The sequence below is a fragment of the Labeo rohita genome, chromosome 22, assembly GCF_022985175.1.
Source record: "Labeo rohita strain BAU-BD-2019 chromosome 22, IGBB_LRoh.1.0, whole genome shotgun sequence".
NCBI classification, from domain to species: Eukaryota; Metazoa; Chordata; class Actinopteri; order Cypriniformes; family Cyprinidae; genus Labeo; species Labeo rohita.
This window is the reverse complement of record NC_066890.1, coordinates 9,481,993-9,489,385: the sequence shown is the minus strand read 5'-3', so window position 1 is coordinate 9,489,385 and position 7,393 is coordinate 9,481,993. Positions and strand designations below refer to the sequence as shown.

General features: G+C 37.4%; 1 pseudogene; it reads right to left on the bottom strand.

The window, feature by feature from the left end:
- Positions 1 to 1,065: 1,065 nt before the first annotated feature.
- LOC127154161 (uncharacterized) lies at positions 1,066 to 4,205 on the bottom strand (annotated as a pseudogene).
- Between the last annotated feature and the right edge of the window lie 3,188 nt (positions 4,206 to 7,393).

The window sequence follows — 7,393 nt, the reverse complement described above, 5'->3', positions numbered from 1 at the left end:
TGCTGCTCATATGGCAGTTAAAACCAGCTTTTTTTTTTTTCAATTTCAATTAATGTACTATATTTTAGTCTAAAAATAATTTGTATTTTTAGGGGATTTTATGGTACTGAATTATATTTATGAAATAGTTATGATCTATTTATTACCTGTTAACTACATTTTTAACATGGACCTAATAAATTAAATTTCCAACTTAAACTTTAGTTGTATTTTATGTTGGTAACCCAATGCTGGGTTTTTCCATATTTTAACCCAGCCAGTTGGGTCAAATCTTCGGGTTGTTTTAATTAACTCAAATACTGAATTAAAACTACTGCTGGCTTAAAATGAATGAACCAAAATAGGTTGGAAATTAAAAAGCAGACACAGAATTACTAGAGGCAACAGTAATAATCAAAACGTGAACATTTATTAATAAGTGAAAACACCCATGAACAAAAATATAAGACAAATTGAATTATGCGGCATAGTTTTTCAACTTTGCATACTAAATATATGCACTCGTTTAACGAGCATTTTAGAAATGAAAATGTAACATTTAAAAGTAATATTTTAATCCAACTCTATTAGACGGTTCACTGATATCCTTTTTAACCGAAATAGTGGTTCTCGTGCTGGTGTGTCGCTCAAATCTGAGACGGCGATGGGCTGCTATTCCCCGGGGAAACTGCGAACTTCTGACCACCGCCTGGCGTCTCACTCTTAGCTGAAAGATAACCCCAGCTAACAAAAAAAAGGTCCCCAGAACGTCCCCTAAATTTCCTCTGCGAACGCCCCCAGGACGTCGGCGTGTAAGGTCTCCTTGACGTCGAACGGACGTCTGCGGAGACGTCCTCCAGACATTCACGGGACGTTCACAAGACGTACAGCGGCCATTCGGGACGTTTAGAGCACTTTCGCTTTAAGTTGAATGTCATTTTATATTTACTTTTAGATTGATCAAAGGCAACAGACAGGTTGTACACAGCAAAATACATTTATTTTATTTAAACAATTCTACAATTGTGGTGCTTTTTCCTGTGTTTGTGTGGTTGTCAACTGTGGGATTAGTTCAATGGCTATTATTCACGTTGTCTTCCAACCTAAAACAACAAAATGAACACGTACAGTAGTGTTATAATTCTATATGTCTAGAACTATCGTTTGTCCATTGAAATATAATTTGTAAAGACTGTTGACAATTTGGATTTAGACCAAGCTGTCCGAAATTCAGCGCACATATTAAGATGTAAGACTTTCCCAAATTGACTTTTTGCCGCATATGCGCCTCAATGTGTACTTTTACCATATGGAAATTTAGTATTTTAAGTTTAATAACAGCTTTACATGCTAACATTAGCTTTGAAAGTGTTCACATAGGCTAACGGTCAGCAGCCGTACACGACGGACAACTTCAGCAAACATTTTAACAGGTGAACTTTTCATAAAATGTAAGCATTACGAGAATATACACGTATGAAAATAAACATAAAAGTAGAAATACCTTTTCCACCGACGAAAGCGAAAACTCAAGGCCGTGTCTGAGGAAATCACCAGCAAAACCGTTAATTGTCACTAAGCAGCTGAGCGTTGCCTTGGATACATGCGCGTACCCTTAAGTGGTGTTACTCGATCACGCGCTAATTTGATTGTCACCCAATGTAACTATATTATATTACACTTTTTATTTATTTGTTTGTTTTTTTGCACTTTCTTTTCCATTCTCCATGTTTTTTCTTCATGCATATGGAATGCATAGGAACTAATTGTAGCCTATGTTCAATTATATTATTGAAGGGTATCATGTTTTTTATGTTTAAATGATAGCCTAACTGCTAAAAACAGATTCGTGATTTGATGACATCTTTAATTACAGTTACTTAATTAAGTTACTCATGCTTTATTTTTCCAGAAATTAAAGTTTTTGTTTGTTTGTTTGTTTATTTTTGCATTTTGCATTCCATTATCACAGTTTAAAAAGGATTTTGTTTTAAGGAATAACCATACCTTTTCAAACATGGGTTTATATTTTAGTTTAATTTTGTCTTTAATTTAATTAACTTTCTCTGCGTTGCAAGGTATCAGGTCCTATGATAAAAGCCCACGCATGGGAGACTGGATTTTTTTAAGTTTGTTATGGAAATGGCAGCTGAGGGACGAAGCAGGGGAAAAAAGCGGACCAAATGCAGACGTAAGTGGACGTCCGACTGTAACCCAACAGCTGAGTTAAAGTGCCTGCGCTGGATTATTTCATTGGAAGGAGGGGAGTGGTGTAGCCTATGGTTTCAGTGATCAGTGAGATTGACCCAGACAGGGGTGCTCAACTCTGTTCCTGGAGGTCTACCTTCCTGCAGAGTTCAGCTCCAACCCTGATCAAACACACCTCAACCAACTAATTAGGATTTGAAGGAGCACTTAATAATTACAGACAGGTGTGTTTGATCAGGGTTGGAACTAAACTCTGCAGGAAGGTAGATCTCCAGGAACAGGGTTGGGCACCCCTGGCCCAGACATTAACCCAATAGCTGGGTTACACAAAAAACTACCAAACACTAGAAAAATACATATTGGCCCAACAGGCATAATCCAGCAATTGGGTAAAAAATAAATAAATAAATAAATAACGTAGCACTTTTTAGAGTGTAGGTAGCCATTTGTAGTTTCTGTGTTTTCATAGTTCCTTGTTTTCTTGCCTTGCCTTAGTGTTTCTGACCCTGGACTGTTTCCTTGTTTTCTGATTGATTGCTGCCTTCCCTGACCATTGCCTGTTTTATTAATTACTCTTAAATCGTAGCATCTTTAACTCTGCCACTTCCACACTGTAAAAAACAATTTGTTGAGTCAACTTAAAATAGTTTGTAACCTGGCTGCCTTAAAATTTTAAATTCGGTCAACTCAAAAAGTTTATTCAACTTGAAATGTTACATTATACTAAGTGACAACTTAGATATTTGAGTTGAATCAATTAAAAATTTTAAAGCAGCTGGGTTACTTACCCATCTGTTAAGTTTAGCAAACACAAATATCTAAGTTGTTACTTAGTACAACTTAACATTTCAAGTTGACTAAACTTATTTTAGTTGACTAAACTTAAAATGTTAAGGCAGCAGGGTAACAAATTATTTTAGGCTGACTCAACAAATTGTGTTTTTTATTTTTTTACAGTGCAGCTCCTTCTCCTGTCTTTTCGTCAGTGCCACCACCTCCAAGCCATATAACATAGCTGGTCTTACTACAGTCTTGCAAACTTTCCCTTTCACTCTTGCAGGTACCCTTCACAAATCACTCCTGGCACTCTTCTCCACCCACTCCGCCCTGCCTGCATTCTTTTCTTTACTTCTCTACCACACTCTATATTACTTTGCACAACTGACCCCAAATATTTAAACTTATCCACCTTCACCACGTCTGCTCCTTGTAACTGCATCGTTCTACTTTCCACTCTCCCATTTATGCACATATACTCTGTCTTGCTCCTACTGACTTTCATTCCCCATTTCTCCAGTGCATACCTCCACCTCTTCAAACTCACCTCCACCTGTCCCTTACTCTCACTATAAACCACAATATCATCTGCAAACATCATAGTCCATAGGGGTTCCTCCTTGATCCCATCTGTCAACCTGTCCATCACCACTGCAAACAAGAAAGGGCTAAGAGCAGATCTTTGATGCAATCCCACCTTCATCTTGAACAAACACGCAATGCAACTCTTTCAGGCCTTCTCTATACTTCTCCAACAACACTCTCAAAGCAAACATTGCATCTGTGGTGCTCTTCCCTGGCGTGAACCCATACTGCTGCTCACAGATCATTACCTGTCCTCTCAGTCGAGCTTCCACTACCCTTTCCCATAACTTATTTGTGTGGCTGATCAACTTTATGCCCCTGTAGTACTGCAGCACTGCACATCTCCTTTGTTCTTATAGATCGGTACCAGTGCACTTCTCCACTCTTCAGGCACGCTCTCACTTTCCAAGATTTCATCGAACAACCTAGTTAAAAACTTCACTGCCATCTCTTCTAAGCATCTCCATGCCTCCACTGGTATCTCATCTGGACCAACCACCTTTCCACTCTTCATTCTTTTCATAGCTGTCCTCACTTCATCCTCACTAATCCCCTGGACTTCCTGATTCACTATTTCCACATCACCCAACCTTCTCTCTCTTTTAATTTCAACATTCATCAGTTCCTCAAAATACTCCATCCACCTTCCCAACACAATCTCCTCACATCTCCAACTGCATCTTTTATCACCCTAATCTGTAGCACATCCTTCCCAGCTCTATCCCTCTGTCTAGCCAATTGGTACAGTTCCTCTTCCCTTCCTCAGTGTTTAACTTCTCATACAGCTTGTCATACAATTTTTCCTTAGCCTTCGCCACCTCTTTCTTTGCTTTGTGCCGCATCTCCTTGTACTTCTGAATACATTCTTTGCCTTTCTGACTATCCCAATTCTTTTTCACTAACTTCTTTCTCCTTATGCTTTCCTGTACTTCCTCATTCCACCACCAAGCCTCTTTGTCTTCCTTCCTCTGTCCAGATGTCATACCAAGTACCTTTCTAGCTGTCTCTCTTACCACTTCTGCCCATTCTTTCGGTAACTCTTCACCAACACGAGTGCCTGTCTCACCTCTTCCCTGAAATTCACACAACAGCCTTCCTCTTTTAACTTCCATCATTTTAACCTTGGTACAGTCCTCACTCTCTTCCTCCTCTTCACCTCCAAAGTCATCCTACAAACCACCATCCGATGCTGTCTAGCAACACAATCCCCTGCCACCACCTTACAGTCTTTGATCTCTTTAAGGTTGCATCTCCTGCACAGGACATAATCCACCTGTGTGCACACTAATTTTTTAAATAAAGCCATAGATAGATAGACAGATCAGAAACAGCTCAATATAGTAACTTTGCATATTTATTTTCTGCACTGTGTATACAAATGTATTACACAGAAACATTTCCCTTCGTGCCATTTGCTTTTATTTGTTTATATTGTTTGGTATTGAACATTAGTCAAATTATTTAGGGAGAGCAGAGCACAGCACTTTTTGACTTTCTCAGTTTGTGTAAATCCACTTTAGGGTCAATCAATCAATCAATCAATCAATCAATCTATCTATCTATCTATCTATCTATCTATCTATCTATCTATCTATCATCATCACTGAAAACAAGAAAGGGCTACATGCAGATTCTTGATGCAATCCCACCTTCACCTTGAACCGGTCTGTCACTCCTAATGCACACCTCACCGCTGTCACACCATCCTCATACATATGAAAAGTTTGGTTCCAAAAACGCTATACATCCATTTTGATTAATTTGAGTAAAACTGTGTTTTCTTAACCAAGAAAGTGGCTGGATGAAAACCACTATTTTTTGTTTCAAACTTTCGCATAGCATCTTTAGGTTATAATAACATTAAAAATTTAAATTCAGATTTAAATTTTTTTTTAAAATGATTATTTTTTCCCCCAAAATGCAATAAATCCATCAGGGCTCTATATGCTTACTTCTCTTTTTAGGAGTGCTTGTACTTCTAACTTTAAAAAATTTAGGAGCACAGTCAAAATTTTATTAATCAATAACCAAAAAATCTGATAAAAAATTAGCCTTCCCATTACCAGGTGATTTTTGACTCCTCAAAGTGAATTAGAGGGGAATTTTGAATTTTTCTACCTTTGTAATGGCATTTTTTAACTTTATTAAAAGTATGTAATCTTTTATGTCAATTTTTTTTAATATATTTTATAAGCTTTTTTAAATTTGTAATTAAAACAGAATAAGAATAAGTTACCAATCAAATGAAATCAGTATTAACAAAATTAATTTGTACTACAGAGGTGGCACAGAAGAATACAAACAGAGATGCGCAGTAGCTCAGTTGTGACTTTGTTTTGACGAAATAGTGTTATAGTCAGACAGTCACTTAATATTAACTTCTTGTTTATTTAACTGTTGTATTAAATCAGTATCTCATTTACAAACTCCCTTAAAAATAATTAAAAGGTGTCACTCATCTTAGTTCATCGCGATCTCACAAAGTTCCATTATAATCAATGAAGCTCTCTACACTGCACAGTGAATCTCGTATTTACACTCTCTCTACACTTTGTTTATGAAAGGATTTGTCAAATATGTCTGTAATACATTACTCAACGTTGAAAACGTTTCCACTCTTCATTCTTTTCATAGCTGCCCTCCCTTCATCCTCACTAATCCCCTGGACTTCCTGATTCACTATTTCCACATCACCCAACCTCCTCTCTTTCATTTTCTACATTCATCTGTTCCTCAGCTTGTCACACGCTTTTTCCTTCCACCATTTAACCTTGGTACAGTCCTCACTCTCTTCCTCCTCTTCACCTCCAAAGTCATCCTACAAACCACCATCCGATGCTGTCTAGCAACACAATCCCCTGCCACCACCTTATAGTCTTTGATCTCCTTCAGGTTGCATCTCCTGCACAGGACATGGTCCACCTGTGTGCACCTTTCTCCACTCTTATACGTCACCCTGTGCTCCCCTTTCTTCTTAAAATATGTATTTATCACTGCTATTTCCATTCTTTTTGTAAAATCTATCACCATCTGCCCTTCCACATTCCTTTTCTTTGACACCGTACCTACCCATCACCTCCTCATCACCTCTGTTCCCTTCTCCAACATGTCCATTGAAGTTTGGTCCAATTACCACTTTTTCTTCTTTGGGTACCCTCACAACCACTTCATCCAACTTACTCCAAAAATCTTCCTCCTCCTCCATCTTACACCCCACTTGTGGGGCATATGCACTGATGACATTTATCATCACCCCTTCAATTTCCAATTTTACACTCATGATTCTACCCTGCCTGTCTGACTATGTTTTAAAATTTTTAAATAAAGCCATAGATAGATAGATAGATAGATAGATAGATAGATAGAGTTCTTAAACAAATCTGCAGAAAAACTGGACATAAATCAAATTAAATAAAAAAAATATTTCATATAATAGAATTGGCTTGAATACATTAGGTTACACCAAAAGTGATTTCTGTGAGACAGATCAGAAACAGCTCAAGATAGTAACTTTGCATATTTATTTTTTTGCACCGTGTACACAAATGTATTACACAGAAACATTTCCCTTTGTGCCATTTGCTTTTATTTGTTTATATGGTTTGGTATTGAACATTAGTCAAATCTACCTATCTATCTATCTGTCTGTCTGTCTGTCTGTCTATACATAAACATGCATAAACCTATTATGTTTAAATGAAAGTTCAGAGATATTATCCAATTATTATTTTTTTTACATTTTGCCACATTTTTCCCCCCATATAATGTCAATATGACAGCTAGTAACAGCTAGTTGGTTGCACAGCACTGTCATATGCAAATACCAGTATGGAAATTACCCCAG